Source organism: Microcebus murinus, chromosome 2 (genome assembly GCF_040939455.1).
Source record: "Microcebus murinus isolate Inina chromosome 2, M.murinus_Inina_mat1.0, whole genome shotgun sequence".
Classification (NCBI taxonomy): Eukaryota; Metazoa; Chordata; class Mammalia; order Primates; family Cheirogaleidae; genus Microcebus; species Microcebus murinus.
In genome coordinates, this window is record NC_134105.1 from 21,753,614 (window position 1) to 21,761,829 (window position 8,216).

Below are 8,216 nucleotides of genomic sequence, written 5' to 3' on the forward strand. Positions count from 1 at the left end.
TTGGGGGCTGGGCAAGTGCTGGTTGGTGTGGCCTCCTTAAACCAGCTGTTGTGATGTTTTTGCAAGGTAATTAAATAAAGTGATTTCCTTCCCCCCAAAAATTGTAATTCATTGTTGCTCTTTCAAAATGGATGAGTTCTAAACTGTAGCCTGTAGCTCCAGCTACTCAGGAGGCTGAAGCAGGAGGATGGTTTGAGCCCAGGAGTTCAAGGCCAGGCCGGGGCAACACGGTGAGACCCCTGTCTCTTTAAAACAGAGAATGGACAAGGCCTATAAAAAGATTGCACGCCGGGCGCGGTGGCTCACGCCTGTAATCCTAGCTCTCTGGGAGGCCGAGGCGGGCGGATTGCTCGAGGTCAGGAGTTCGAAACCAGCCTGAGCAAGAGCGAGACCCCGTCTCTACTATAAATAGAAAGAAATTAATTGGCCAACTAATATATATATACAAAAAATTAGCCGGGCATGGTGGCGAATGCCTGTAGTCCCAGCTACTTGGGAGGCTGAGGCAGGAGGATCGCTTAAGCCCAGGAGTTTGAGGTTGCTGTGAGCTAGACTGACGCCATGGCACTCTGGCTCACGCCTGTAATCCTAGCACTCTGGGAGGCCGAGGCGGGCGGATTGCTCAAGGTCAGGAGTTCGAAACCAAGCCTGAGCAAGAGCGAGACCTCGTCTCTACTATAAATAAATAAAAAAGAAATTAATTGGCCAACTAATATACATAGAAAAAATTAGCCGGGCATGGTGGTGCATGCCTGTAGTCCCAGCTACTCGGGAGGCTGAGGCAGGAGGATCGCTTGAGCCCAGGAGTCTGAGGTTGCTGTGAGCTAGGCTGACGCCATGGCACTCACTCTAGCCTGGGCAACAAAGTGAGACTCTGTCTCAAAAAAAAAAAAAAAAAAAAGATTGCAGCTATGAATACATTTTACTTTTCACATTTCTTTCTTTATAAAACTTTCTATATTGCCACATTTAAATGTTGTTGTGCCTTTCCAAATTGTAGTGAACTGTTAGACTATGTGAACAATCAGTGGGCTCTAAAGAACTCTTTATTGCTCTGTTATAATACAATTAAATTGCAGGGAAAATAAAGATAGTACTAGAAAATGACTCAGAAGGAAAAGAGAGAAATTAAGAAACATGGAGGCCAGACTGAGAGCATCTATCACGTGTTCCAGGAATTGAGAACGGGGCTAGTGGCAGCGGCAGTACTTGAAGAATCAGAGATGAGGATTTTTTCAGAATAGAAGAAAGACATGAGCCTTTAGATCGAACGTACTCAAGTACTGAGCAGTTTCCATAAAAGTAAGTCATCAAACACATCAAACTGATAGCTGTGGAGAACCTCTAAAAGGGTTGGGATTGGTTTGATGCTCATAGGAGATTTTAGCCTTACCCGTCAGGCATACATTTTTTATAAGGAGATTGGATCTGTGTATTTCATATGCTGTCAGAAACTATTTTTAAAAGAACCTCAGCAGACTTAAATGTTGAGTTTCTAACTGGGAAGCCAATCACCTGCGAGCCAGGGAGAGAAGTCTCGAGTGATCAGGCACTTGAATCACCGTGTAGGATATCTACCCTCGGAGGGCAAAGCTCAGGGGAGGAGGCAGAGCCATAGACAAGGACGCTGGAAAACTCCCAAAATAGATGGAGACATCAACTGCTGGCACCAGCAGCTCCTGTTTACTGTGTGTTGATGATATTCTGCATGCTCAACATGCAGTAGCTGATCTAAACCTCATTGACAGTCCTACAAGTCTGATCTATCATTATTTTCACTTTATAAAGAATCTAAGGCTTAGAAAAAATAAGGTATTTGCTTGAAGATAAAGTTAAATGTCAGTAATAACAATAGCTAACACTTACTGAATGCGTACTACGTAACAGGCACTGTTCCAAGAACTTGTTACACGCATGCATTAACTCATTTAATCCTCACAACAACACATTTTACAGATGGGGAAACTAAAGCTCAAATGTGCTAAGACCCTTCCTTGTCCAAGCAAGTAAGCGGTAGAGTAAGAATTTGAACTTCACCTAAACAGAGCCTGTGCTCTCAATTTCTTTTTCTTTTTTTTGAGACAGAGTCTCACTTTGTCGCCCAGGCTAGAGTGAGTGCCGTGGCGTCAGCCTGGCTCACAGCAACCTCAAACTCCTGGCCTCAAGCAATCCTTCTGCCTCAGCCTCCTGAGTAGCTGGGACTACAGGCATGCGCCACCATGCCCAGCTAGTTTTTTGTATATATATTAGTTGGCCAATTAATTTCTTTCTATTTTTAGTAGATACCGGGTTTCACTCTTGCTCAGGCTGGTTTCGAACTCCTGACCTCAAGCGATCCGCCAGCCTCGGCCTCCCAGAGTGCTAGGATTACAGGCGTGAGCCACTGTGCCCAACCTTAATTTCATCTGCAGTGAGGACACAGGAGGCAAGGGCATAATCTGCATTTGAGAATTTGAGGGGTTCAGGGAGGAGCAAAGAGAAACATCGAAGTGGGCCTCGAAGGATGAATAGGAGTTTGCCAGGCAGAGCTGGGAGAAAGAGCGTTTGGACAGAAGACAATCCATGAGCAAGGGTGCAGGGTTGGATGTGGCCTGGGGAGAGAAGGAGGAGTGGAAGTGAGCAGGTGGGGAATGTCCCGCTAAGGGGAGGTCTCTAGTGGTCTCTCATGTACTTGAGCATTAGTCCCAGACTATGAACATAGTAACACAATCGTGCTGTCCTCAGCTGTTTCTTCCGTGTGATGGAGATGATAAGATCTGCCTGCAGGGGCTGTTGGGAGGATTCAATGTGAAAGCACTTGCCCAGTGCCTGGCACACTCTAAGTCTCAGTAAATTTCAGTTGTAATTATTAGTCATTACATAAGCAAGAGTAGTTGCCCTCTTACACTTCTGTATTTGGCACAATTCGTTTCAAGTGATGAAAATTCAGATTAGACAAATGTTTTTTGTTTTGTTGTGGAAGATTCACATCACCCCGGAAAGGGCACCGTTTCAGGGACAGCTGGGTCCAGAGCCTGAGACACTGCCACGCCTCTCACCTCTGCTTCTCTCTGGCCAGACTCTATCGTTTCAAGCCCACGTGGGGGCCATGGTGGCCGGCAGCTATGGAACCTCCCCACCCAACAGGAAGTCACAGTCATTCTCCCTAGCTCCATGTTTAAGCAATCTTGGGATTAAGCACACTTTGATATGACACGATCAGGGACGTGGGGGCCGAGGAGACTGGGAGCACCCGTTTGAAACACACCGTGTAGATAGGGGAGAGGGGGCCAGGACCACTCCCGCAAGAGTGAGGTGTCGTTCTGGGCAGACAAAACAAGAGTTCACGCTAACTTCACTTACTTCCAAAAAAATACATCCTTGCACATGCTGCTTTCTGTATAGTAGCAGAAATAATGTCCTTTCTTTAGAAAGATTTAACATCCAATGACCAGACTCTGTGAGCGTGTGCATGGCTGTGTGCACATTCATGTTTGTGGTTTTCCTCTGAGTACGGGTTTGGAAAATTTGTTTTTCTCTCTGGAGTCTTGTACCATCTTCTTTTTGACCTTGTTGTTCTGAAATTTCATGCCAATATACCTTACCATGGATCGATTTTCATCCACATTTCGGGAAATTTAGCGAACTTCACTATGGTAACCAGTGTTCTTTGTAGTTTTTGAATTGGTTCTTTGAGGATTTCCTTCCTTCTATAATAATTCCAAGACCTGTTTTATATGTGTGTAAAACATCTTTTTTTTTTGTAAGACAGACTTTTTTTTTTTGTAAGACTCTTTTTTTTTTTTTTTTTTTGAGACAGAGTCTCGCTTTGTTGCCCAGGCTAGAGTGAGTGCCATGGCGTCAGCCTAGCTCACAGCAACCTCAAACTCCTGGGCTCAAGCAATCCTCCTGCCTCAGCCTCCCGAGTAGCTGGGACTACAGGCATGCGCCACCCTGCCCGGCTAATTTTTTCTATATATATTAGTTGGCCAATTAATTTGTTTCTATTTATAATAGAGACGGGGTCTCGCTCTTGCTCAGGGTGGTTTCGAACTCCTGACCTTGCGCAATCCACCCGCCTTGGCCTCCCAGGGTGCTAGGATTATAGGCGTGAGCCACCGCGCCCAGCCTGTAAGACTCTTTTTTTGTAAGACTTTTTTTTGTAAGACTCTTTCACCCTGGGTAGAGTGCAGTGGCATCATCACAGTTCACTGCAACCTCAAACTACTGGGCTCAAGTGATCCTCCTGCCTCAGCCTCCTAAATGGCTGGGACTAAACGCATGTACCACTGCACCCAACTAATTTTTGTATTTTTTTTTTAGTAGAGACGGGGTCTCACTCTTGCTTAAGCTGGTCTCAAATTCCTAAACTCAAGCGATCCTCCTGTCTCGGCCTCCCAGAGTGCTAGGATTATAGACGTGAGCCACCTCGCCTGGACTATTTTACACAGAAAAAAGTTTGAACTTTTTAAAAGCATCTCTACATGCAAAATAAAGAACAAACTTCTTTTCATGAGATTGGTTTTCATAGTATCATGTCCAATTTAAGAACATAGTTTCAACTTCACACAATAGCTAAAACCTGGATACTTTTGTGCAATTGCCAAAGTGATGAGTCTACTGACTTGTATGGATCCAATCAACACTGCATTTTGGACCAAAGAAAACCACGTTTGGATGCAATGGAAATGGGAAAGGTGTCGCTTCAGACTAATACTGTGCCATGAGTAGGCACATGGATAACACGTCAGATAACTTAGCCTTAATCCAGAAAACTGTCAAAAACAAAAATGCTTTCGTTGCAGATCGATGGCTCTACAGATCTTAGTAACTATTGTATTTATGTGGTATCAGTTAGAATCTCCAAAGGGAAATGTCCAGAAGAATATCCAAAATTCCAAGACAATCTGCTAGGGATGAAATATCCAAAGTGGTAATAAATATTTTGAAACACATTACATATTTTGGAAACCCTGTGTAAATCTGGGCACTTATGGCTCTGACGGGGAATTGTGCAGCTCTACGTCAAGAATTCTTTCTAGAAAACCTAAGAGTCATAGCTGAGCATGGTCCTTTGCAACTGTAGTCCTGGCTATTTGGGAGGCTGAGGCAGGAGGATCGCTTGAGCCCAGGAGTTTGAAGCTGCAGTGAGCTATGGATTGCAGCACTGCACTCCAGCCTGGGTGACAAAGTGAGACCCTTAAGTATGTAAAGTTGGCCTATAGCTCTGAATTCCACATTATATGAGGTTATAAAAAATGGGGATTCTCAGTAACACAAGCCTCTACAATCCTTCATGTTTAGGGTCAGAGCATCACCTCAGATATTTTCATATCAGGTATATGGCTTCCAAAGGACAAATTTGTAACTCAAACAAACACGTTTTATGAATAATTCTTACTTTTCAGTTTGGCTCTATTGTTGTTTTATCTTTTTCTCCCCCTTTTCATGTCAAATAGGTAATGTGCTGAAGTCTTAGCAAGGTTGGAGGGAGGCACATCTCACACACGAGTGTGAAAACCCAATCATCAAGCTTGAGAGCCACAAAAGGATCTATTATCATCTTTTTTAAAAGTTTTATTTGATTGACATTTTTTTTGAGAACCTGGTTGAGCTTAATAAAAAATTGCAAAGATAACATGAAAATATTTAACCAGTCCTGAAAATGTTCACAAGTTCAAGGCAACATTTGAATTTAGAAACTGAGATTGAAAATGATATGTTGTTTGAGCCCATTCAGGGATGCCAAAAAAGAAAAAGGAAAATGATGTGTTGGCGGGGTATGAAATGGGAGAGGGATTGGAGGGTCTAATTCTTCTAAAGCAGAATTTCAATAAGTCTTTGGTTTCAGGCCACACCCTCGCTCCTAGGCCAGAGTTACCTCATTCTGCCATCTCTGGAGCTTTGGGGGTGCACTGCAATGAAATTAGGTGATTTCTCTATCGTGCCCTGGCTGGTTTAAGATTCAGCTCAGGCTAGGTGTAGTGGCTGATGCCTGTAATCCCAGAACTTTGGGAGGCTGAGGCTGGAGGATTGCTTGAGGCCAGGAGTTTGAGACCAGCCTGAGCAAGAATGAGACCATGTCTCTACAAAACCACAAAAATTAGCTGGTGTGGTGGTGTGCATCTGTAGTCATAGCTCTCAGGAGCTGAGGCAGGAGGATCCATTAAGCTAAGGAGTTCAAGCACCACCATGCTCAGCTAGTTTTTCAATTTTTATTTTTGTACACTGCTCTGCTCAACACTGCACCCAGCCCAGATGTATATTATCGATTCCCAGAGCAAGACATCCAGGCAGGAGGTCCTGGACCCAGATCCATCAGAGATGGGGTGGGGTCATATATACACCCTTGTCTATTGTAGGGGTCAGTTCCCAGAGAATCAGGCTGGGCAGACACCTTACGATGGCTCTGTGCGTGTGAAGAAGCAATGTAAAATTTTACCCAGAAAGCGGTAGCTTCCTTCTCAACTCTTTTAAACCAGAAAAAAGAAAGTACTATGTATTGGTTCCTTTTACATTTGTGGCCAGAATGCCAGTGAGATTTCCTGCCACATTCAATTCTCCCTTCTGGCAACCTACCCTGCCCTAGCTCCCTCACTCCTTCCTGCTGCTGTCCGGGCCAGAGAAAAATCGCTGGGATGGGTCCTCGGCCAGAGGCAAACCACTCCTTTTGTTGGGTTGAACCAAGGGACACTTAATCCCAAGAATCTGAGCAAAGAAATGCAAAGGCTGTGGTCAGTTGGTGGCAGGCCCCCGAGCAGAAAGGCCCTGAAGTAGAATCGGGACTGCAGGTGACCCAGGGGACAAGCCTGAACTGTGGGGAGGCCAAAGTGACAGGAGAACAGCAATTGACTGAGCGGTGGAAGTTGGTCTGTAGAGAAGAGTCCAGGGGAACCAAGAGCAAAGCAGGGGCAAGAGACAGCACTGGCTCAGAGAGGGAGACCGAGAACCTGCCGAACAGCTTTGCGGCTCTTTCTTTCATTCAGTGACAAGTGGCAGCCACTTGTCGAGCCTCTCTTCCTGGCTGGGAGCTGTATGTCACTAGGGATATGGGTGAATGAGACAGAAGGGGGCCTGCCCTGGTGGCACTTGCACTAGAGTGGGAGAAAGACCTGAAACAGGAGCACCTGGCCAGCTCAGACGATAGAGCACGAGAACCTTAATCTCAGGGTTGTGGGTTTGAGCCCTGTGTTGGGCATAGGTTTGTCTTTTACTCCCAGACCTGAAACAGATAGTCATACGATAATGAATTCATTAATTAGAATCATAATTACAATGTATTAACATGGTATACATTTTACTAATGTAAAGATATGGTATAAAAATAATTACCTAGCCGGGCACGGTGGCTCACACCTGTAATCCTAGCACTCTGGGAGGCTGAGGCAGGCGGATTGCTTGAGGTCAGGAGTTCGAAACCAGCCTGAGCAAGAGCAAGACCCTATCTCTACTATAAATAGAAAGAAATTAATTGGCCAACTAATATATATATATATAAAACTAGCCGGGCATGGTGGCGCATGCCTGTAGTCCCAGCTAGTCGGGAGGCTGAGGCAGCAGGATTGCTTGAGCCCAGGAGTTTGAGGTTGCTGTGAGCTAGGCTGACGCCATGGCACTCACTCTAGCCTGGGCAACAAGCGAGACTCTGTCTCAAAAAATAATAATAATAATAATAATTACCAACGTGAATTCATTTTGTTTTCTTTTTCTTTTTTGTCTCCCTGCCCCCACTCCTCCAATGTGAATTTATGAGAACACTAATTATTGGTAAGTGCTCCAAAGGTAAAATACAGTGTGCTATAAAGGCATGTGACATGGGATGTCACCCAGCCTGGAGCCCCAGGGAACACTTTTCTGCTGGGAACTCAAGGGTATATATATAGGAGTTAGCCAGGCAAGGAGGAAGAGGAAAAAGTATTGCAGAAAGAAGAAATAGGCTGTGCAAAGGCCATGGGGTAATCAACAGTATGACTTTTTTTTTTTTTTTCGGAGACTAGAAGTTGGAGCATGACATATTGAAGTAACTGAGGGGAAACCAGTGTGGCTGAAATATGAACAAGGGGAGTAGAATATGAGATGAGACAGAAGCACTGGACAGGGCCAGGTCAGGCTGCTCCTGTAGCAGCGTAAAAGAGTTTGGATTTTATTCTGAATGCAGTGAGAAGCATTACTATTTCAACCTAAAAGAAAAAACCGAGGCAAACTTAATATAAGTAGAGAGTTTATTTGGGCCAAGT

The 8,216-nt window shown here is 44.7% G+C and overlaps 1 non-coding gene across 1 annotated transcript; it reads right to left on the minus strand.

The window, feature by feature from the left end:
• Nucleotides 1–5,428: 5,428 nt before the first annotated feature.
• Nucleotides 5,429–5,532, minus strand: LOC142869895 (small nucleolar RNA U13). Its single transcript, XR_012918442.1, has one exon. It is a non-coding gene; the product is annotated as a small nucleolar RNA U13 (small nucleolar RNA).
• Nucleotides 5,533–8,216: the final 2,684 nt, after the last annotated feature.